Genomic DNA, 24,359 nt, shown 5'->3' with positions numbered 1-24,359 from the left:
GAAAGGCAGCCTGTGGGCAAGGGCGCTGGGTGAAGCAGGATTGGACGCAAAGGTCACCCTCCTCCTGACACAGGAAAAGGGTGGGGATAGTACGTAAGGGGACAGTGGGACAACCTTGGAGGCAGCCTGCCAGCGGAGGAGCCGGCCTGCCTGGGCGTGTAGCCTGGTTCGGCCACTCACCCCCTGGGCCTTGCGGGGTAATGACTGTAGGGATCCTAGATGCCGCTGCCAGAAGTACATTTGTTAATGTTGACGCAAAGTGCTTAGAACACAGTGCCGGGCGCAGGGTACACAATGTACACGCGAATTGTGACTTACGTGTGACAGCCTGCCGAGTGGAACCTCGAGCTCCCCGCGGCTCCGACCCAGGCAGGATGCGGTGGGCGGGGCGTCCTGGGAGGCAGGAGGCGGAGCCAGCCGCGAGGGCCCAGGGGAGGCTGCACTTGGTGTAGCAGGACTGTAGGTCCACTGAGCGCCTCCACGTGTCAGCCCTGAGCTGCGCCTGCAGTGTTCACTCTCACGAGACCCTCACCGCACGTGCCAGCTGGGTGCAACCGGGTGGAATCCTTGCTCCTTACAAATTGGGGAAACTAAACTTGTGAGGGGAAGCCCCGGTCAAGCGCCCGCCGCCGCTAATGAAAACTACTCCCAGCTGGGCTCTCACTGCTCCACCCCTCCCAGTTGCTAAGTGTTCCCGCAGCAACTCAGCGCTGCAAGAGTTGCAGATTGTAATATCAGAATTTAGAACAGCCATTATGTGCAGAATTTTCCTAAGCTCACCGGGCACTTATACAAAGGGTAAATTCTCATTCAAAAATATTGTGGTCAATTGAAAGAGTCGATTAAAAGTGTCCAAAATATCAAATTTATTAACTTCAAAACACAACTTTAAAAGATTTCAGGCAATTTTATGAAAAATTAAAAGTGCTAAGCCCATATTGAAAATAATGCACTTTTTTTTTTTTCTCAGAAAAATACCAGGGGCGTGGTACTTAGAGATAGACATAGTTAACGTACAGGATTAATATTAAAGTGATGAAAGTATCAAGAATAGTATTTTTCTTTTGTTATTTTAAAATACTGGACTAATTGATATAAATAAGTTTGTTATTTGCTAGAATGTACCTTATCTTTTTAAATAATCTTATTTTGAAAAAGTTTTAAAATAAATTATTTTATAAACCCAATATAATAAACACAACTTCTCAGTCAATAAATACTTAAAAATTTTTAAAAATCCGAGGCCACCTCACATTTCAGTGGAAGTGTGGATCCCTTCTTGCTCTCTGTCCCTGCTCCTTCACAAAACGAAAGATTATTTTCATCCCTATAAATCACTGTTCATGGTAAATATAAATGAACGAATGAGTGGATGGACGATTGATGTATTTGAAAGACAGACAGACCTGGCTGGAGTGGTGATGAGGTTGGGAAGACAGTTTGGGCTGCATAGGAAAGGCTGAAGAGAGGATTGTACCCAAGAGGCAGTACTGTACGCTTTGGGGTTTGGGGTTTGGGACAGAAAAATGTTGTGATGTGACCAAGACTGTAAGGAAGATTTATCTCACCAAGGGATGAGAGAGGTTATAGAAGGAACCATGTCATGGTCACCATTTGGGGGCTCAAGGTGACAGCATTTTTATTTGTGTTTATTTTTGGCCATGCCACATGGCTTGTGGGATATTATTTCCCCAATCAGGGATCGAACTCAGGTCCTGGACCCTCGGCAATGAAAGGGTGGAGTCCTAACCACTAGACCACCAGGGAATTCCTGACATTTTTAGAAGGGCCTGGAAAGGGAGGCAAGAGGTGGTAAGAGGCCTGGCAGGATCTGGTGGGTGCCTGTGTTCGGGGCCTGGGAGAGGGAGGGGTTGGGGGCAAGCTAGCCCCTTGGCAGCACCAGGGAAGTCAGGACGTGGGGAGGAAGTCTTTTCTCTCTGCATTTCTGTTAAGCCCCCTGCTTCCTGAGGGAGGGGGAAGGGTTTCCATCATCCACAGGTCCATGACTCAGGTCTGAGGCTGTCACCCCAGCACCCAGAATGGAGGACCAAGGCCACAGCACTATCACCTCCTCTGATCCTGGTGCTGTTTCCAGGAAGAGGCTCTACCCTGTCTTGAGTGGCTGGTGGGGAGCATCAGGCCCTATCTTACAGTCTCAGGACTTCTCCTACGCAGGTGGACCCTGGCCAGGACACCTGTCCAGACATGGTTTTTTGTCTCTCAGCATATTTCCAGGATACCCCGTGGAGAACTTCTCCACCACCTGCCACCGTCCTGCTGTGCTGGAACCTGAGGGATTGAGGCAGCACTGGGAACCATCCCGAGATGATTCTAGATCATCTCTCCCTTGCTCCCTGCAGTCCTGCCTCAGGTGTCAAAGTTCAAGAACTGGACATCAGGGAGAAGTAAAACAAACCATAGAGGAAGTGGCCAGCCTCCTGTTGGCGCACACAGAAGGCATGCGGGCAAAGAGGGCGAGGGGCCACCCAGGAAGCTTCTGATTCTGGTCTGCAAGGCCAGTGCTGGCCAGATGGGGTCTTTATCAGCAAGAATGTAGACCAAGTGGTCAGCAGCCCCTTCCCACATCACATGGATAATCTATGATACATGTGAGCTTCAGGCTGCTCCTCCGGCCCAGGGGTCAAGCCCCTTGCCTAAGGCAGCCTCAGTACTAATTTTCAAATGAACCTCCTGAGTGATCAAAGGACAAACACCTGTCCCTGGCAGAGAGAATGGGGCTAAACCATGGGCATTTCATTCACTCAACACATTTATGGAGCACCTGTTAACACACCACGCATTGTGTAGGAGAGGGGTGGGGGAGGAGGGGCAGAAATCCCAGTGAACAGAAAAGAGAAGGTCTCTTATGGAATGTACGTTCTTGTGGTAGAAGATACGTGATGAACAAATATCTGCTCAGTCACTTCAGTCGTGTCCAACTCTTTACAACCTATAGATTGTAGCCCACCAGGCTCCTCTGTCCATGGGATTCTCCAGTTATCTAAGATAATTTAAACAGTGGTGTGGAGGAGAGAAACGAAAAGTGTGCAGGGAGTACTTAGAAATGATGGTCGAGGAATGAACTTTTGAAGGAGATAAAGATGTCACTGGTGGCTCAGTGGTCAAGAATCTGCCTGCCAATGCAGGAGACACAGGTTCAATCCCTGGGTCAGGAAGATCTCCTAGAGAAGGAAATGGCAACTTACTCCAGTATGCTTGCATGGGAAATCCTATCATGGACAGAGGAGCCTGGTAGGCTACAGTCCATGAGGTCACAAAAGAGTCGGGCACGACTGAGCCACTAAACAGCAACAACAACATACTGTGAACTGTGAGAACTACCTAGATTTCTAGCAGTAAATTCCTCAATGAACCCTTGCAGGAAAGACCATTGTGTTAAGGGTTTATGATGCACATGGGGTCAAGAGTGCCAGAAGCTCTGACGTTCCAATGGCCTTTACTTTCAGGCTGGATGGCTGGGGAGGAGAAAGGAAATGGTGGTGGGTCCTCCTACCTCAGGGGGTTTGAAGATTCGGCCTGCGTGGGTTGTGGTACTCTGGCTGCCGGAGGGGAGACCCTAGCCAGAACCCAGATGGACCCCTTGACCGTCCCCAGTTGCCCCCAACAGTGGGAAGGGTTTGCTCCTGTTCCTTTCTGCATAAGCACTGAAGTCACGAGCTATGGTCCAGTGTTTCTCTAAGTAGGGCATGGTCCTCGGGGAACACTTGAGGAGATGGTGTATACTGGGGGCCTCCAGGGGTTTTGGTGTCATTGCTGGGGAGTGAAACAGTATAACTGAAAGTGGGGTTTGGCTGCTTGCTGCTCAAAAACCGATAAAGAGGCAAGGTTGGTGGAAAGGAAAGTTTGCTTTATTTTGGGTGCTGGCAACTGGGGGGAGAGCAGACACTTGTCCAGAAGTTGATTGAATCCCCCTGCACTGAGAATCAGTGGGTTAGAGTTTTTACAGGCTGAGGGGGCAACATGTAGAAACAGCACAGTCAGCTCAGTTATTTTGAGATTGGTCATTGGTGGTCTGATCAGCATCAAATACAATTAGTCTTTAGTTCCAGGGTTGTTTTGTTCCCATTTCCTTGAGGCCAGTTCTGGGAATTGTGGCAGCTAATGTCCCGCCTACAGTCTGGTCATCATAGAGTTAACTTCTTCCACCTGGTGGGGCACTCAGTCTATATAGGACAGCTCCTAGGAAATGGCTCAGAATATTATCTGTAACCCTTGAGAAGGATCTAAAAGGTCCTTGACTTTGCTTAATGACTATAGTAGTATTTGATCTCCTTTGATAGTTTTGTTTCTTCACCTCTCTGATTAAACTTATTCTTTGACTGAAGTTTTTCCGCTGACAAAAGGCAGGCTGAGGATTGGGAGGGTGGGCCCATAGGGTCCTGGCTCTGTTTAAACAGGTTGTTATTGGAAGCTTGGGCTTCAGAGTAACCCCTGGCTCTGCCTGCCTTCCAGAGTTTCAGCAGAGTCTGGAATCATTCCAGGGTCAAGGGCAATGCACCTGCCAGTGCCTGTGCCGCTTTCCTGGCCACTGAAGCCCAGGGCCAGCAGCAAGGAGGTGGGAGCCAGGGGTGGGGTGGAGAACGGGGCCAGCGAAGGCCTTGGGACAGGCATGGGCAGGGGAGGCCCTTGAAGTGCTGGGCAGCAGGTTCCTCAAAAGCAAAACCACTTGAAACACCTCATCTGGGCCAGCTGAGGCCCCTGTGGCCAAGTCCCCCACAGCCCAGGACGCTTCTGTTGTAGAAACCCTCGGCCAGCGAGGGCAGCCGCTGGCCGGTGATGCCCAGAGAGGCGTCTCCCCACCTACACCCTGCACAGGGTCTGGGATGGCTGAGGGCAAGGGGCTCAGGGGCTGACGGATGAGGGGGTGACTCTGGAGTGACAGCCACTCCAAGGCCTGCCCCGGGCTCCGGGACCCAGCCCCGAGCTCGGGCCTCCCCGACGTGGCTCTGTTTCCCTCTTCTCTATCTGTTCTCAGCTCTTCCTTCCCCCCCAGTGAAGGCAGACTGGGAGGCTCGCCTATCCTGGGTGGCTGCCAACATGCTGTAGAAGGCAGGGGCTTGGCAAGCACACAGTGTCGCCTCTGTGGGAGCGGCAGGCTAATTATATTTCAGCTGGCGGCCGTGGCTTGGAGGTGGCCGGGAGTTTCCCAGCTCACTGGCTCGCTGGGCCTCCTGTGTGGTAAACACCGCGAGGAGGTGTGGGGACAGAGGGCGGGGAGGTGTGGGCAGGAGCTCAAGACAGGCCTTGAAGGGGAGCCAGGTGGGGCAGTCTGACCAGTCCCTGGTTCCAACTAGGAACCTCACTTCGAATCCTGGGCCATGGGGCAGGTCCAGCCCCGTCCAGGGCCCAGGGTCCTACTGAGGGGGTGGGTAGCCCAAGATCCGCCCAGCTGGGATATGGTAAAGCCAGATGGAATGGAATGCTTGGGGAAGGCCCGGAGAAGAGGCCTGATGGAGAATGTACTGTCCGCCTTTCCTTTTCCTACAAATCTTGGGGACTTTCCTGAGGTCAGGACTATTGTGTACAGCCATGCAGGTGTGGGCGGAGGTATGAGTGGGGGCCCATCCAGCTGGTTTGGGCTGTGACCATCTGGATGGGGGGGTCGCCTTTATTTCAAGTTCACCAAGGCCCTGTGCCGGCTGGTGCCTGGTGCCCATGGGTCAGGGTCAGAGGGGGTTACTCATCAGAGAGGAGCCCTGGGCACTGGGTAACCCATCCCCCAAGGCCAGTGTGGCACTTTCAGGACCGAACATCTGGCTTGGTCGTTAGCGCTTCAGGCTCCTGGGGTGAACTCTCAGCCTAGGTGGTGAGTGGCAGGTTGACTGAATAGCCGGAGGGCCCTTGGTGAGAAAGCCCAGACCCCACCCTAGGCTGTGTGCTTCCACAACCTCCCCTTGTTGTTGTTTAGTTGCTAAGTCGTGTCTAACTCTTTGTGACCCCATGGACTGTAGCCCACCAGGCTCCTCTGTCCATGGGATTTCCCAGGTAAAAATACTGGGTGGGTTGCCATTTACTTCTCCAGGGGATCTTCCCGACCCAGGGATCGAACCCACGTCTCCTACACTGGCAGGCGGATTCTTTACCACTGAGCCACTAGGGAAGCCCCATTCCTCCCCTACCTGTGAGCTAACTTCGGCCACTGTGGCAGGTCACATCCTAACCAATCATATTTCATCCCAAGTGGCTTGAGTCACACACGATTGCCATGAGGGGTGAGCCTGTGGAAGTGAGGTCAAGAGTCGCTGTGGTACCTGCGTCTGACCTGGAAAATATAGACCACGAGGCTAAATTACCTGTCAGATGAGTCTGCTGGGTAGGACCAATGATTTAAAGTCATGCCTATCCTTACACAATTCACAAACATGTTTAGGTTTACAAACACTAATCTCAAAGCCCTATGTACTCAGTCAACAAACATTTAGTGAACACTTCCTGGGTCTCGCTTGCCATTGTGTCTGAAGACTCAGTGGGGAAGCAAATACACCCTGTCCTCACTCACACTCTGGAAAACCAAAAAAACCGAGAAAGCAAACCAACAAAATAATGGCAAATGGCAATAAACATTAGGAGGAAATAGCCAAAGTCGAGAGCCATGATCCTACTTGAAGTGTGGAAGCTGTGACTAAGCTGGTCTTGCTTCACCTCTGCAATGAGATAATAGAGAACCCACCCAAATCCTTGTTAGGAGGGGAAAAAAAGAAGCTTTCAACTACCTCCAGACCACAAGCCCAATTAAGAACCACCTTCCCCACACACCTACTCCCACCTGTGGCTGCTCACAGAGGCACGCCTGCAGGGGCGCTCTGCGTGCTGATGTGAGGCCCACGGCGTGAGGGACATGAGGGACGTGCCACCTCCCCACGGGAAGGGAACATCAGGGCTCTGTCAGCTTGGCAGGAGGATTAGCAGAAAAGGTGAGGGGGCGGAGGTTGGTTTTGAAAGATGAATCCAAGTCTGCAGGTTGGCCAGAGCAGGCCTCCCCGGCTCTGAGTGCAGAGGAGAAAGCAGGAGGGGGCGGGTGCCACGGGATGGGGCTCAGCGGGCACCCCGAGGTGGGGAGGCCTTGGCCTGGGGCGCCAGCAGCACCCCCAGGGGAGGTGGGGTTCCCAGCCCTCACTGGCACCTCCTCTCCACCGCCTCTGCGGCTCCCACGGGGCTTTCCCATGCTGTCAACCTGGCCAGAAGCCCGCGGGGCAGGGACCAGGTGGGGTTACAAGGGTGGAAGGCTCTGGAGAGGGACTCCTGTGAGGACTGGCTGCTTCTCTGGCCTAGCCACCGGCTCCTTTGTGGAGAGCACCAGGAGAAATGCTGCTTTTCCGGAATTTCTGGCCGTTAACCCAGAAATCCGGGGGTGGGGGAGCCTCCAAGGAAGAGGAAACAGGCTGTGTGTGTGGAGCTGCCCCTGGTCTGGGTTTGGCCTGAGCACACAGGGAGATGGTTCCTAAATTGAGAGTCACCTGGGTCAGGGGGCTGGGAGCCACAGTCCCTGTCCTTCCTCCTCTACTTTGAGATCAGAACATCTAGGCTGGAACCTAGCATTGGGCAACTGTAACAAGCACCTAGGCGATTCTGATGCAGGCAGCCAGGGGCTTTAGAGCCCTGAAGTGGGGCCTACTGGGGCCTGGGAGCCACTGGGAGGCTGGGAACTGGAGGCTCACTGGGAGCATGGCAGCTCCCAAGAGCCCAGGACTTGTCCTTTGATCCTTATCAGTTCCATAGCCAACTCTGCCTCAAGTTCTCAGAAAGGGTCTTTTTCTCCCTGCCATCCCCACCGGCTCCAACTGCATGTCAACAGATAGACTCTAGACCCTGGAGTCTCGAGAGGCCCCACCCCAATACTCTCAATAACATTTTTCCCAACCGGAAAACAGCGCGAACAAAGCAGACATGAGGATCTGCAGTGGTCTCCGGTCTGGTAAGCCAAGGCTGAAACGCATTTTGCCTACCCATCAGTCCTCAGCCTCTCGGCACTCACAGCTGATAGAGATGGTGTCAGCTGAACATTCCTGAAGAAAGGCTGGAAACCACCAGGCAACAGAGAGAGCTCCCAGCTGCTAAGAACCTGGAGGCATTAGGGCTTAATGTCTCTGCTCACCCTCACAGCTGTTAGACCACAGATGCGGCAGGTGGGGGTGAGCAGCCCGGGGGGTGAGAAGGTCAGAAGAGGATGGAGCGGTCCCAAGGGGGATCTTGGCCGGGTCAAAGACATTGCCCTCTCTTCAGGGTCACAGGCACACAGCGCTTGTTTGAGGGCAGATGGGCCTCATTTCAAAAGCTTTCCGGCCTCAGTTAAGTAACTCATCTTCTCAGTTAAGTAACTCATGTCTCCTGGGTTCTGACCTGCAGTCTGAGGGCTGCAGGGCCTGAAGGCAGACAGGCCACAGGCCCATAGGCTTGGCCCCAGAGCCCTAAGCCCCTTCCGGCCTCTGGCTGGTGAGAGCCAATAATGGGCCACAAGGATAAATGTAGCTCATCCACCATGAGGTCAATTCTTCCTTGAAATCAGAAGGCACAATTACTTTGGCTTGCTTCTTATTAGGCCTTATACCTCATTTGGTCTATGTCCCAATTCGGAGGCTTAAGGTGAAAATGGGCTTCCCAGGTGGCACGAGTGGTAAAGAACCTGCCTGCCAATGTGGGAGACATAAGAGATGAAGGGTTCGATCCCTGGGTTGGAAAGATCCCCTGGAGGAGGGCATGGCAACCCCCTCCAGCACTTCAGTATTCTTGCTTGGAGAATCCCCATGGACAGAGGAGCCTGATGGGCTACAGTCTATAGGGTCACAAAGAGTTGGACACGATTGAAGAGACTTAGCATGCACACACCCAAGGTGGGCATGGGACCTTTTCACCTACTTTATGTCACTTTTTTTTTTTTTTGGCTACTGCACATGGCTTGCAGGATCTTAGTTCCCCAATCAGGGATCGAACTTGGGCCCTGGGCAGTGAAAGCATCAAGCCCTAACCACTAGACTGCCAGGGACTTCTCATTGCCATGTAATTCTTCTCCAGTCAGCCCCAGGCCAATCCAGAAAGCCGAGTTTTCAAACACCTGTCTCTTTTAGGGGCATCCAGGGAGTCCCTGGGCTCCCCTTTGTAGGTGCAAAGATGCTATGGGACTTGGAGTTTGGAGCTGGGTGAGACTGGATGTGCTGGGTTTCACAAGGTGAGGGCTGTGTCTTCTGGTTGATGGCAGCCCCAAAACTGGGAAAGATTCCACAGCCTGGCTTTGAGTCACCAGCTACCACCTGTGTGACCTCGCTCATCTCTCTGAGCCTCAGGAGCCCATGTCAAATGGGCATGAAAACATCTACCTCATAGGATTGCAACTGAGAGAGTCGACGGGGTAGAGTTCATCTGCGGCGCTGGTCTGAGGGCTGGTACACAGGAGACGGTAGGGGAGTGCTCCCACCACCTCTGCTGCACCAGGAGCCAGAGCCCCTGGGATCCCACTCCTCTCCTGAGCAAGCATGGTGGCATCACGGAGGCGGCGGCCGTAGGAGAGGAGAGCTGGGGACGGGCCACATTTTCCTCAGCCCCTCACCCGAGTGGTGGTGAGGGGAGGGGCGGGAAGAGCTGAGGGGTCAGGCCACTGAGAGGCTTTGGGCATCACTCAATTCTGCCCCAGACACTTCCCATGCCCCCACCCCACCGCCGTTCTCCTCTGCAGAGGGCAACCCTCACCCCTGCCTTGTGCCCTGTGCCCCTGGGCGTGCAGGGCATCAGGCCACTGTGACCAAGGGGTGTAGATCAGGGCATGGCCCGCAGACACCGCCCAGCCAGGATTCGTTGCCCTCTGCCGGCCCCACCTTGGGCGCTCCCCGGGACTGTGGGGCTTGTGTGGTGTCTGTGCCCATGTCCTCCCTTTCTGCTCCTGCCAGGGCAAGGAGTGTGAATCAGATAAACAGAAACAAACGCTGAGCATGATGAACACAAACTTTTTCTATTATTAAACAGACAGAAAGGGCCTGGGAGCGTCTGAGGGTCTTGTGTGGCCTTTCCCTGGCTGAGCTTGGTTCCCTTAGACAGTGCGCCAAGGCTTTGTCTGGTCCCCAGGCCCCGTGGTGGCTGTGGCTTGTTCTTGTCCCCATCGGGGTGTCTGGAGAGGGGGGACCCAGGGACGCCAACCTGCCTCTTCCTCCCTCTCCAGTCTCTGGAAGGCCAAGAACACTGTGGCCCAGGTAGCCTCAGGAGCATATTTGCATTATTTTGTGGCAACAAGCAAATTTCCTGGAGGGGGGTTTTGGAAGAGTCGGGAACCACCCAGAGGGAAAGCGGAAGGAAATAAGAGAGCAGAAGGCTAGGAGGGAACAGGCCTGGGCAGAGGCTGCAGGCGGGGGGCGGGGGCGGGAAACAAGGCCTTGGTCTGAGGCTGGGTGCAGGTACCTGGGGCCCGAAACCGCTCCTGCCCTTGTGAGCTGCAGAGCGGAAGCCTGGGCTGAGCAGGTCCAAGCCCTGCAGGAAAGCTTGCCCAACCAGCCTGGTGTCAGTGGCAGGATAATGATCTGAGGAGGAGCCGACTGGGCTGCAGAGTCAGATGGAAAATTCCCACAGCGCTCTTGCCCCTGAGCCGCACCGGGGAGGGGGCGCTGGGCTCCAGGCAGGCCCTGACTGCATGCGGGTGGGCAGGGCACACACTGGGAGCAGCAGAGCTGAATAACTTCAAGGGGAGGGGAATGGAGACAAGGCCTCCCTCCCTTTCTCTTTATTCTTGGGAACTGGCCTGACTGTGGGCTTGGGTGATGTGTTCATTGGGTAGGACGTGGACCGTGCTCAGTCGTGCGTGCTCAGTTGCTCAGTCATGTCCGACTTTTTGTGACTCCATGAACTGTAGCCCTCCAGGCTGCTCTGTCCATGGGATTTCCTAGGCAAGAATACTGGAGTGGGTTGTCATTCCCTTCTCCAGGGAAGTTTCTTGACCCAGGGATCAAACACACCTCTCCTACACTGCAGGCAGATTCTTTACCACTGAGCTACCAGGGAAGCCCAGGATGCAAAGGCCATTAGGAAATGAGAGAAGACAGACCTATTTTCTGCATATAAAGGAGGTCCAACAACCCTCTAAAATAGGCTGAGAAACTGAAAAAACTGAAACGACCCACGTTTGTTTAAACAAATCAAGCAGCATTCCACCAGCATATCAAGATTTTAAATTTGTCACTAGTAACACTCAGGTGCAGACATTCACAGGCAGGATTCATACTGATGGATATAGTCCTTTGCTGGGCCCAGGGCCTTGAGGGAGCACATTCATGGGCACCTTTGTGTTGCCTACTGTTCAGTCCTAAGCTGGTAACAGCCCCGCCAGCAGGACATGCTCCATGAAGTTCAAAACCAGACTGGAATGCCCCTAACCAACGTTACTCCTCGGCTTCTCGCAGGATGTTTTGAGGCCCTGCAAATACAGGTGTTTTCCACGTAGTCTCCAGAGCAGGAGCCTCAGGTTCCCTGTGCCCCAGGAAGCCGAGAAGGAACCAGGTGGCAGGAAGGGTGTCCCCTGGACACCTGGCAGGGAGCCCAGCAGCCTGGGTGCCAGGTCCAGAAAGGCGGCCCCGCCCCTGTGAGGTCCAGTCAGAGGGGGTAAGGAAGGAAGCCATGCTAGCTGGGATTTCCCCACCCCAGGCCTGCAATCTTCTTGGCTCCAGTCACCTGATAAGCAGGCTGGCTTGTAAGATGACCTGTGTAGTTTCCCACAGGTGACAAAGCCATGGGCAATTTGCAAAACTCTCCTGCACAGGCAGGCTTCAAGAGGCCTCAGTCTTCCGACAAGGATGTGAAGAGAAGGTGGAAGATCCCTGGCCGTTCTGTCAGGGTGACCCTCTTCAGGGTCTCCTGGCTCAGCCCAGAGAAAGAGCTCCAGAGGAGCTGGGCAGCTGTGGAGAAGGTTCCATTTCCCCTTCCTTCCTGCTGTCCCCAGAGCTCCTCCACCTCAGCCCCGCCCTCCCAGCTGGCCTTGACTCACACTCGCTGGGTGAGGCACCTGTCCTCTGGCCCCCTCCATCGACCCCACCCGGGTCCTCAGGACACCCCGTGTGAGGAGAGAGGGGTGGGGGGTGGGGGGAGGGAAGCAGGCTCCGGGGACCTCCTAGCTGGGGGGCAGGCTGAACCAAGCACAGCTTTGCAGGCCCTGCCTGGAAGGGGAGGTGAGTGAGAGCCGACAGGAGTTCCCCTCGAGCTCCAGGAGGCTTTGGGTTCATGCAGGGTCAGAGAGGCTGGCTCCCCGGTGCCATTTTGTTCAGCAGGAGAAACTGGAGCCAGGTCAGCCCTCGTTCTGAAGGCCAGGGTCCTGCCCGAGGAAAGGCTGCGGCCTGTGCATGTTGTGGGCAGACGAGCAATGGGGGGTGCCCAGGAAGGAACCTCTTCATCCAGAAAGAAGCAGGGATTTGGCTCCCAGGCTGAGCAGCAAATGTGGCTTTGCAGGTTGCTCAGGGCCACACTGGCTCTGCTCTAGCTGAGGAGGGAGGCTCTGTAACCGCAGGCTGGCTTCTGCCTTGTTGATCCCATTACTTGGGTAAAAACATTCTCATATTTTGGAAGGTCAGGACACTTTTGAAACTTTTGAAAGCATTTAAGAGGAATGTGAAGTCAAGTGGGCCTTAGAAAGCATCACTATGAACAAAGCTAGTGGAGGTGATGCAATTCCAGTTGAGCTATTTCAAATCCTGAAAGATGATGCTGTGAAAGTGCTGCACTCAATATGACAGCAAATTTGGAAAACTCAGCAGTGGCCACAGGACTGGAAAAGGTCAATTTTCATTCCAATCCCAAAGAAAGGCAATGCCAAAGAATGCTCAAACTACTGCACAATTGCACTCATCTCACACGCTAGTAAAGTAATGCTCAAAATTCTCCAAGCCAGGCTTCAGCAATATGTGAACCGTGAACTTCCAGATGTTCAAGCTGGTTTTAGAAAAGACAGAGGAACCAGAGATCAAATTGCCAACATCCGCTGAATCATGGAAAAAGCAAGAGAGTTCCAGAAAAACATCGATTTCTGCTTTATTGACTATGCCAAAGCCTTTGACTGTGTGGATCACAATAAACTGGAAAATTCTGAAAGAGATGGGAATACCAGACCATCTGACCTGCCTCTTGAGAAACCTAGATGCAGGTCAGGAAGCAACAGTTAGAACTGTACATGGAACAATGACTGGTTCCAAATAGGAAAAGGAGTACGTCAAGGCTGTATATTGTCACCCTGCTTATTTAACTCCTATGCAGAGTACATCATGAGAAACACTGGGCTGGAAGAAGCACAAGCTGGAATCAAGAGTGTCAGGAGAAATATCGATAACCTCAGATATGCAGATGACACCACCCTTATGGCAGATAGTGAAGAGGAACTAAAAAGCCTCTTGATGAAAGTGAAAGAGGAGAGTGAAAAAGTTGGGTTAAAGCTCAACATTCAGAAAACGAAGATCATGGCATTTGGTCCCATCACTTCATGGGAAATAGATGGGGAAACAGTGGAGACAGTGTCAGACTTTATATTTTTGGGCTCCAAAATCACTGCAAATGGTGACCGCAGCCATGAAATTAAAAGACGCTTACTCCTTGGAAGGAAAGTTATGAGCAACCTAGACAGCATATTTAAAAGCAGAGACATTCCTTTGCCAACAAAGGTCTGTCTAGTCAAGGCTATGATTTTTTCCAGTGGTCATGTATGGATGTGACAGTTGGACTGTGAAGAAAGCTGAGTGCCGAAGAATTGATGCTCTTGAACTGTGGTGTTGGAGAAGACTCTTGAGAGTCCCTTGGACTGCAAGGAGATCCAACCAGTCCATTCTAAAGGAGATCAGCCCTGGGATTTCTTTGGAAGGAATGATGCTAAAGCTCAAACTCCAGTACTTTGGCCACCTCATGCGAAGAGTTGACTCATTGGAAAAGACCCTGATGCTGGGAGGGATTGGGTGCAGGAGGAGAAGGGGATGACAGAGGATGAGATGGCTGGATGGCATCACCGACTCGATGGACATGAGTTTGGGTAAACTCTGGGAGTTGGTGATGGACAGGGAGGCCTGGCGTGCTGGGATTCATGGGGTTGCAAAGAGTCAGACACGACTGAGCAACTGAACTGAAGAGCCATTCTGGAAGAGCTCACGAACCCCTGTTGAGAGACAGGAATACTGTTCTTTTCTGCACTTTAAACGTGTTGTGTCATGTAGTTCTCACTGCATCTCCTTGAGGTGGATTCTATGATTGTATCATTATCACGCAAGAGAAAAGTGAGGCTGGGACGCAGTCAGCAGCGGGTGAATTGAGTGAGGTTCTTCATTAGAGAGCTAAAGTCCCTGGCACTCGAGTCAGGGATGGAAGCCCGGGGATGCAAGCAGCCCTCTCCCCACCTCTCCAGTCAGTGTCTCAGTCACCTCGGTCTCCCTGAGGCCCAGTCTGGAATGGAGCAGATGCAGAGTTGGGAAGTTGGTGGGGGTGTGCCACTTTTGGGAGCTGCTGTTGTTCAGTCGCTCAGTCATGTCCGACTCTTTGCGACCCCATGGACTGCAGCACACCAGGCACACCGTGTCCTTCGCTAGCTCCCGGAGTTTGCTCAGATTCATGTCCATTGAGTCACTGATACTATCTATCCATCTCATCCTGGGTTATCCTTTTGCCTTCAATCTTTCCCAGCATCAGGGTCATTTTTGATGAGCCAGCTCTTCGCATCAGGTGACCGGAGGTTTGGAGCTTCAGCTTCAGCATCAGTCCTTCCATTGAATATTTAGGGTTGATTCCCTTTAGGATTGACTGGTTTGATCTCCTTGCAGTCCAAGGAACTCTCAAAAGTCTTTTCCAGCACCACAATTCAAAGGCTTCAATTCTTTGGCACCCAGCCTTCTTTAGGAAGTGGCAACCCCCTCCAGTATTCTTACCTGGAGAATTCTATGGACAGAGGAGCCTGGTGGGCTACAGTCCATGGGGTTCCAAAGAGTCGAACACGACTGAAGGACTAACACTTTCATACTTTTTCACTTTCTTCTTTATGGTCCAACTCTCACATCCGTGTATGACTACTGGAAAAACCATAGCTTTGACTAGACGAATCTTTGCTGGCAAAGTCACGTCTCTGCTTTTTAGTACGCTCTCTAGGTTTGTCCATAGCTTTCCTTCCAAGGAGCAAGCAGCTTCTAATTTCATGGTTGTTGTTGGCTGTGACCTTTTCAGCAGGAATTTCCCCACTCCCAGTTTTGCTATGTTGTCCTGCGTCCAAGTTTTTGGACAGAGGTTCCTGTGACTATTTATCTCCTTCCCTGGAAAGCCCCTCCTTCCAAGGCCATCAGCTGCCTCCCTCCTCCACTTTGGGTAAGGGAGACTTGGGACTGGGGTTTTTCAGAAATGGGAAAGGAGCAGTGAGCACCTGCAGCCTGTTCTGCTTCAGAAGAAGCTGCATGATTCCCTGTTTTACAATGATGTTTTGTTTTTTAAGAACACAGAGGAGAAAAGAAAAGCCATTCCAGAAGGGATGTCCACATAGTGTATGGCAGGAAAGGAGCGTACTATGCATGTGACAATCGGAGTTGTTAGAGGCATCTGCTCGCTCATCCTGGGCAGGTGGCCGCTGGTCCCCAGGGATGCCCCTTGCAGAGCTTGTCTAGAAGGGGGCTGGAGCCTGGTTTTACACAAGAGGCCTCTGTACCCAATCTGCTTCTGTGAAGGGGAGCAACCCCCTGCCCTGCTAGATGCAGACAGGAAGTGAAGCTGCCACAAATCTCTCTCAGCTTACTTGGAGGAGACACTCTGCAAGAGATGCAAGGGCCAAAATTCTTAGTCCCTGGAGAGGCTTAGCTCATGAGGCCTTGTTCATTGCCTTATCCCCAGGCCTCAAGGCAGGGTCTGACTTGGAGGCCCCACGTTTTTGGTCATCAGTAAGAACTAAGGGGATTTTCCTTGCATTGACGGGAGGAGATGTACAATCCCATGGCCCTTGCAAAACAGCACTCCTCCCCTGGTCCTCTCAGAGCTCATTTTCTCAGGAGACTGCTGGACACAGAGGCACAAAGAAGCTGGTGGCCTTCTCCAGGTCACCCTGCAACAGAGAGTCTCTCCAGACATTCTGTCAGGATCAAAGAGCTACTTTTGCAGAGGGAGGTGATTTTGTCTGCTGCTGCTGCTGCTAAGTTGCTTCAGCCATGTCCGACTCTGTGTGACCCCATAGACGGGCAGCCCACCAGGCTCCCCCGTCCCTGGGATTTTCCAGGCAAGAACACTGGAGTGGGTTGCCATTTCCTTCTCCAATGCATGGAAGTGAAAATGAAAGTGAAGTCGTTCAGTTGTGTCTGACTTCTAACGACCCCACGGACTGCAGCCTACCAGGCTCCTCCATCCATGGGATTGTCTGATGAGTCCATCCGAAACTTAGAGCTTGACCTATATTACTTAAGGAACACCAGCATGGCTATCTTCAGCTTTTTTGCCTTCAGTCTTGGCAAGAACTTATGACAAGAACAGTTCCCCAGTGACTGTCAGGCCCCTGGAGTCTGCCTAAGGGGAGTGACTCCAGTTATACAACCAAGGCGAACATGGCTCTGACAGGGGTTACCAACTAACCAGCTAGATCCAGATGATAACCAAGGTGCTGTTCTCAGCTTCTATCCCTGGAAAACCCAAGCTCAGGCGGGCACTCTGAGTCTCTTAGATGGGGCTGCCCCTGGTTTATCCCTACGCTGACCAGGGAAACCAGGTCTGTCCTGTTCTTCTTCTGCTTCTCCTTTTCACCCTCATTCCAGTAGTACCCAGTGGAGGATTAATCACTGCAGTTCTCGGTAAAAACCTACCTAAATGATTGGATTAACTCTGAGACTTGCAGGTCAACTCCTGAAATAAGGTTAGCTGTTGATGTCTGTCATGCAGACAATCTTGTGGTAGCTGCTCAAAAGAAGCATCAACAACTTCATCAAAATTTCAGTAACACCACTTGCCTTCTGGGACAATGGCACGTTCCCTTCTCCTGCAAGCACTTTCCCCTATGTTCCCTCCATGTCCCCCCGGATCTGGAGGAGCCCTAATATTGCACAGGAGTGGGTGGTCTGCAGAAAGCCCTGCTGGAGCTGCTTGGAGCCTTTGCAAGGGGCCCCCAGGCTGAGGTTGCCACAAGCTGGGCTGCCCAAAGAGGTTAATTATTGTTGAATATTTGCATTTTTTGTCCCCTGACTGGCTTTAGGAGTCAAGGATGAGATCAGCAAAGACAAAGATGACAAGAATCTAAGGCATATGGGTCAGTTCCTGGAAACCTGCTTGCCTCCTCAGCACACTAGTAAGCTGCCCACTGACCAAAAGAGGGATAAAGGTGGGATGAGCCCCAAATACCCTTGACTATGACCAGGCCGCCTGCAGTTACCTCTTAAAGCGTTTCCTAAGATTAGCAAACACCAGACCTGACTGGGGAGCGTCCTCAAAATACACATGCCCAAAGCAGCCTCCTGGGAACCCTCTGTGATGTGAGAGATCAAGGCAGGGGGCCAAGCTTGTACACTTGGGGAAAGTTCCTCTGGTGGTTCTGATGTGAAATTCTGGCTAAGAACAGTCAATCTAGCACATTTCAGTTTAAAAGTCTTCACTGCTTACTCTCATGGGATGTGGGCATAGGTAAGTGGTATTACACAGAATTTCAAACCACACGAGCTCAGTGATTTCCTTCTTGTATAGGGGTATCATTGAGCAAATCGTGCTTATCGTTACCTTGGAGGTTCTTTTTGAGTCAGAAGCAAGCACCAACACCCATCTGATGGTGTGCTTTAAAACCAAGAGAAGCAGGACCCTCTCTTTTAAAGGAAGGGTCACTCAAGCTGGGGTCAGTCAGATGCACAACGAGTGAGAAAGGTGAGAATGTGCAGCAGGGAATTCTGGAGACTCTGTTTCCCCTTCGGAGGCACCTGCATTACGTGTAGCGTTCACAGTTTTGCCCGGGGGAATGGGAACACACTTCACGCACGTGCCGAGTTTAGGCCACCTGGGTTAGGGCTTTCCTGTAGTCTGGAACTGAGAAAAGCCAGTGTCATACACAGGGTTCACACGAGAAGGCTTGACCAGCACATGACCAGCTGAGCAAGGCTCCTCTCCAGGTAATATGCTAGGATGTGTGAACACTTCATATGAAGGTATGAATACCCACACCTTCACTTTTGGTATTTTACTGGGAAAATTTAGGCTTGTTTGCTCTTAGTAGGACTGAAACTTCAAGTTAAAAAAAAATTGTGCTTTTCAGTATAGGGTTTTTAGACTTCAGGGCTTAATTTTTGTCTGATTCTATGAATAATAACTAATCCACTGGAAAAGACTTTGAAAATACATTAAAAATAAGTGAGAAATTATTTATAAATTTGTTAAAATTTATGAACATTTTACATTTAAAAAATTAGTAAGATTTATTTTTTAGAAAGTTTTAGATGTACAGAAAAATCTAGTGGTAATTGTACTGAGTTCCCATTAACATCCAGCTTCCCACATACACGTTTTCCCTATTATCAATATCCTACATTAGTGTGATATATGTTACAATTAATGGACCAATATTGATACATTATCATGATCTAAAGTCCATACTTAGAGTTAGGTTTACCATTACGTTGTACGTTTCTTTTTTATATTTATTTTTTGGTGGAGCCACACGGCTTGCAGGATCTTAGTTCCCAGACCAGGGACTGAACCCAGGCTATGGCAGAAAGCTCCGAATCCTAACCACTGGATTGCAAGGGAATTCCTTGTGTTGTATATTTCTATGGGTTTTGACAAATGCATAATGTCCCGTATCCATCATTACAGTATCAAATAAGTTTCACTGCCCTAAACCTGTTCTCCACCAGTCTTTTCTCCCCACTCTCCCACATACCCCTTCCAAACTCCTGGCAACTACTGGTCTTTTTACTGTCTCTATACAGTTTTGTCTTTTTCAGGATGTCTTATAGTTGAATCCATACACTATGTAGCTTTTCCAGACTGGATTCTTTCACTTACAAGATGCATTTAAGTTTCCTCCATGTCTTTTGTGGCTTGATAGCTCATTTTCTTGTTACCACGGAATAATATTCCGTTGTCTGAGTGTACCAGTTTGTTTTCCATTCATTTAATGAAGATTATCTTGGTTGCTTCCAGTTTGGGGCCAATTATGGATAAAGCTGCTATAACATTTGTGTGCAAGCCTTTGTGTGTGGGGGCACAGCTGGATGTTATAGTTAAGAGTGTGGTTACCTTTGTAAGGAACTGCTGTACTATCTCCCAAAGTTGTTGCATTTTGCATTCTTATCAGAATTCTTACTGCTTACTGCTCTGTACTGCTCTTACATTCTTACTGATGCTCTGAAGCCTCACCAACAGTTGGTATTGTTGATTTTAAAAAAAGTTTTCCATTCTCAAAGATGTTTAGTGTGGTATCTCATTGTTTTAATGTGAAATTCCTGAGGACATAGGATGTTGAGTGTATTTCACATGCTTCTTCACTATCTATATTTCTTCAGTGAGGAATTTGTTAGATTTTTTGTGAACTTTTAAATCGGGTGTCTGTTTCCTTATTGTTGAGCTTTGAGAATTCTTTGTAACTAATATGCACACACATACAAAGAACTCTTAATGTATTTTGGATACCAGTCCTTGGTATCCTTTGGATACCAAACACGTGTGTGTTCTAGTCTGGCCTTGTCTTTTTATTCTCTTAAGTGTCTTCATAGAAGTTTTCAATTTTAAAAGTCTATCAATTTTTTCTTTCATGGATTGTGCTTTTGGTGTTTTATCTAAAAGCTCATTGCCAAACACAAGGTCACCTAGATTTTATGTTATTGTCTAGAAGTCTTACAGTTTGGTGTTTCACATTAAGTGAAGTTTAACTTAAAGATCCAATGTAAGTTAACTCTGTGATAGATAACGGTCTGTATCTATTAATAGATACATGTTTTTGCATGTGGATACAGAATCGTTGCAGAGCACCATTTTCAGAAAGAGTATTCTTTCTCCAGTGGATTGCTGTTCCCCAGTGGATCCCCACAGTCAAAGGCGTTGGCATAATCAATAAAGCAAAATTAGATGTTTTTCTGGAACTCCCTTGCTTCTTCGATGATCCAGAGGATGTTGGCAATTTGATCTCTGGTTCCTCTGCCTTTTCTAAATCCAGTTTGAACATCCGGAAGGTCACGGTTCATGTACCGTTGAAGCCTGGCTTGGAGAATTTTGAGCATTACTTTGCTAGCATGTGAAATGAGTGCAACTGTGCTGCAGTTTGAGCATTCTTTGGTATTGCCTTTCTTTGGGATTAGAATGAAAACTGACCTTTTCCAGTCCTGTGGCCACTGCTGAGTTTTCCAAATTTGCTGGCATATGGAAATTGTGAAATGATTCTTAACAAAATTGCGTTTAGAATCAAACCCATACCCACCAGAGATGTTCAGAGGGTTCAAACAAACCTTGTGCACACCAGGACCCAGAGATCCCACAGAGACTGAACCAGAACTGTGTTTGAGTGTCTCCTGCAGAGGTACAGGTCAGTAGTGGACTGCTGCAGGGACAGGGGCTCTGGGTACAGCAGACTGGGGTATGGCATAAGCCCTCTTGGAGGAGATTGCCATTTACCCACAATAGTGGCGCCAGAACTTACACAGGACTGGGAAACAGACTCTTGGAGGGCACAAACAAAATCTTGTCTGCACCAGGACCCTGGAGAAAGGCGCAGTGACCCCTCAGGAGACTGACCCAGAATTGTCCATGAGTGTCCAGGAGTCTCCAGTGGAGATATGGGTCAGTGGTGGCCTGCTACAGGGTTGGGGGCACTGAGTGCAGCAGTGCATGTATGGACAGTCTGAAGGAAGTCGCCATTATCTTCATTACCTCCATCATAGTTTGGCCTCAGGTCAAACAACAGCCCCGCCCATCAACAGAAATTTGGATTAAAGGTTTACTGAGCATGGCCCCACCCATCAGAACAAGACCCAGTTTCCCCCTCAGTCTCTCCCATCAGGAAGCTTCCATAATAAGCCTGTTATCCTTCTCTATCAGAGGGCAGACAGACTGAAAACCACAATCACAGAAAACTAACCAATCTGATCACATGGACCACAGCCTTGTCTAACTCAATGGAACTATGAGCCATGTGTAGGGCCACCCAAGACAGATGGGTCATGGTGGACAGTTATGACAAAACATGGTCCACTGGAGAAGGGAATGGCAAACCACTTCAGTATTCTTAAGAACCCTATGAAAAGGCAAAAAGATAGGACACTGAAAAATGAAATCCCCAGGTCAGTAGGTGCCTAATATGCTACTGGAGATAAGTGGAGAAATAACTCCAGAAAGAAGGAAGAGACAGAGCCAAGGCAAAAACACCACCCAGTTGTGGATGTGACTGGTGATGGAAGTAAAAGTCTGATGCTATAAATAGAGCAATACTGCATAGGAACCTGGAATGTGAGGTCCATGAATCAAGGCAAATTGGAAGTGGTCAAACAGGAGATGGCAAGAGTGAACATCCACATTTTAGGAATCAGTGAACTAAAATGGACTGGAATGGGTGAATTTAACTCAGATGATCATTACATCTACTACTGTGGGCAAGAATCCCTTACAAGAAATGGAGTAGCTCTCATAGTCAAAAAAAGAGTCTGAAATGCAATACTTGGACGCAATCTCAAAAATGACAGAATGATCTGTTCATTTCCAAGGCAAACCATTCAATATCACAGTAATCCAAGTCTGTGCCATGACCAGTAATGCTGAAGAAGCTGAACGGTTCTATGAAAACCTGTAAGACTTTCTAGAACTAACACCTAAAAAATATGACGTTTTTAATTATAGGGGACTGGAATGCAAAAGTAGGACGTCAAGAAATACCTGGAGTAACGGGCAAATTTGGCCTTGGAGTACAAAATGAAGCAGGGCAAAGGCTAATAAGAGTTTTGTCAAGAGAGCACACTGGTCATAGCAAGCACCCTCTTCCTACAACACAAGAGAATACTCCACACGTGAACATCACCAGATGGTCAATACCAAAATCAGACAGATTATATTCTTTGCAGCCAAAGATGGAGAAGCTCTATACAGTCAGCAAAAACAAGACTGGGAGCTGACTGTGGCTCAGATCATGGACTCCTTATTGCCAAATTCAGACTTAAATTGAAAAAAGTAGGGAAAACCACTAGACCATTCAAGTATGACCTAAATCAAATCCCTTATGATTATCCAGTGGAAGTGACAAATAGATTAGGGATTAGATCTGATAGACAGGGTGCCTGATAAACTATGGACGGAGGTTTGTGACATTGTACAGAAGGCAGTGATCAAGACATCCTGAAGAAAAAGAAATGCAAAAAGGCAAAATGGTTGAGGAGGCCTTACAAATAGCTGAAAAGAGAGAAGCAGAAAGGCAAAGGAGAAAATGAAAGATACACCCATTTGAATGCAGAGTTCCAAAGAATAGCAAGGAGAGATATGAAAGCCTTCCTCAGTGATCAATGCAAAGAATTAGAGGAAAACAACAGAATGGGAAAGACTAGAGATCTCTTCAAGAATATTAGAGATACCAAGGGAACGTTTCATGCAAAGATGGACAAAAAAAGGACAGACGTGGTTATGGACCTAATAGAAGCAGAAGCTATTAAAAGGTGGCAAGAATACATAGAACTACTACACAAAAAAGATCTTCATGACCCAGATAACCAAGATGGTGTGATCACTGGACTAGAGCCAGACATCCTGGAATGTGAAGTGAAGTGGGCCTTAGGAAGCATCACTATGAACAAAGCTAGTGGAGGTGATGGGATTCCAGTTGAGCTATTTCAAATCCTAAAAGAAGATGCTGGGCAAGTGCCTAGAAAATACCATAGAGAGAGGAGCCTGGCGAGCTACAGTCCGTGGGGTTGCAAATAGTTGGACACAACTTAGCAGCTAAACCACCATGGCCCATTCCAGAAATGCCCCACAAGAACTTAAACACTTACTCACCAGTTTCAGCAGATACTCTTTATACAATTTCTGGTGTGTTAGGCTTGCACACAGGGTTTCCTGTTCAGAGAAACCCCTGAGACAGGGAAGCAGAGAAATGTACAAATTAGTTGGATTTTCCAGAATGTAAAATAAATGAAGGTTAACAGTCATCCTAGGATCATTCATGGTTTCAGTCGAAGTGCCATTATCATGTTAGCTGTTAGGACTTGTTTCTTGTATTTTGTGATTATTGATCGTCAGAATATATTTCACCTTAGCATTTCTGATTCTTTAAGAGACCCTAAAGATCCTTAATATAGTAATTTGATTGTGGCACATATCTGAATGCTAGATTTGGGGCTAGTGAGGGAGCTGAGTACCTAGTCTGTTGTTCATGTAATCTAAATGGTAAAAGATGTTTCTTCATGTGAGTACCAAAAGAAGGAAAGCCGTATGTTTACCCAAAGAGCTTCATATTCATGAATGTCTGGACATACCCCTCTGAATGTCAGTATTCAACTGCATATTTCTTACTAGGAGTTGATCAAAATGCCCTTTGGGTAAAAATGTTTAGTTTTAACATTTTTTTTTTTTTTTAGCATTTGAATAAGACTTCCATGTTAACCCTGTTGTCTATCCAAGACTCTGTTAAAAACAGAATTAGAGCACTGAATGTTTACATACTTAAAACTCATCTCTGTTTCTTCCAGTTCTTTTAAGTATAAAATAACCAATTTAATATTGGTTAACTTAAAACTACTTCTTAAATTCATCTAGATTTTGTATTAACATTTTCTTAACAAATGAGTAAATTTCCATTTTCTACACCAGAAGATATTTTCTTATAGAAAAATCCAGTTATTGCTAGTCTCTCACCCACGATTCCAGGAGGGTGAAGCTACTCAAGGCCGTCAGGGTACAGAAATTCAGAGTCTTTTCAGGGGAGCAGTTCTTCACACAGACTCCACTTTCAAACTGAAAGCAGCACTTTATAGAGCCTAGTTGATCTGGATGGGTAATCCCAGGGCAGCAGCCTCAGAATCGGAAGAACTCTGCTTCCCTTTTAGGACACAGTACAACTCATGACTCAGTTCTGAAGAGGATGTGGTCGGTGAAGTTTCCTGCATCTGGTGGTCACAAGTTCACATTGCTCCCGCTCTGCGGGCCTGTTGGCTGCAGGAATAGGAGCAACTGACTACAGGGATTGGTATTAGACCAGCAGCCATGCTCACCTGCCTGAGGTAACAACATCAACAGCACCAGACTTACCCGGTGCAAACAAAAACATGGAATGTATTGGCCTTAGACATTCCAAGATTTTTGGATCCTCTGTAACAATTAGTGAGGCTTCCTAGGTGGCTCAGTGGTAAAGAACCCGCCTGCCAATGCAGGTTCGATCCCTGGGTGGAGATCCCCTGGAAAAGGAAATGGTAATC

At 49.2% G+C, this 24,359-nt stretch overlaps 1 long non-coding RNA gene across 1 annotated transcript in view; it reads right to left on the bottom strand.

Annotated features, from left to right (window-relative positions):
- The window catches only part of LOC132342138 (uncharacterized), a 54,747-nt gene extending 30,962 nt beyond the window's left edge, over positions 1–23,785 (bottom strand). The window contains exon 1 of the long non-coding RNA XR_009492180.1: positions 319–23,785. This is a non-coding gene — a long non-coding RNA (uncharacterized lncRNA). The remainder of the gene's footprint in view (positions 1–318) is intronic.
- Positions 23,786–24,359: the final 574 nt, after the last annotated feature.

The sequence above is a fragment of the Bos taurus genome, chromosome 21 (genome assembly GCF_002263795.3).
Source record: "Bos taurus isolate L1 Dominette 01449 registration number 42190680 breed Hereford chromosome 21, ARS-UCD2.0, whole genome shotgun sequence".
NCBI lineage: Eukaryota > Metazoa > Chordata > Mammalia > Artiodactyla > Bovidae > Bos > Bos taurus.
The sequence above is the reverse complement of the archived record's forward strand: the minus strand, read 5'-3'. Positions and strand labels throughout refer to the sequence as shown.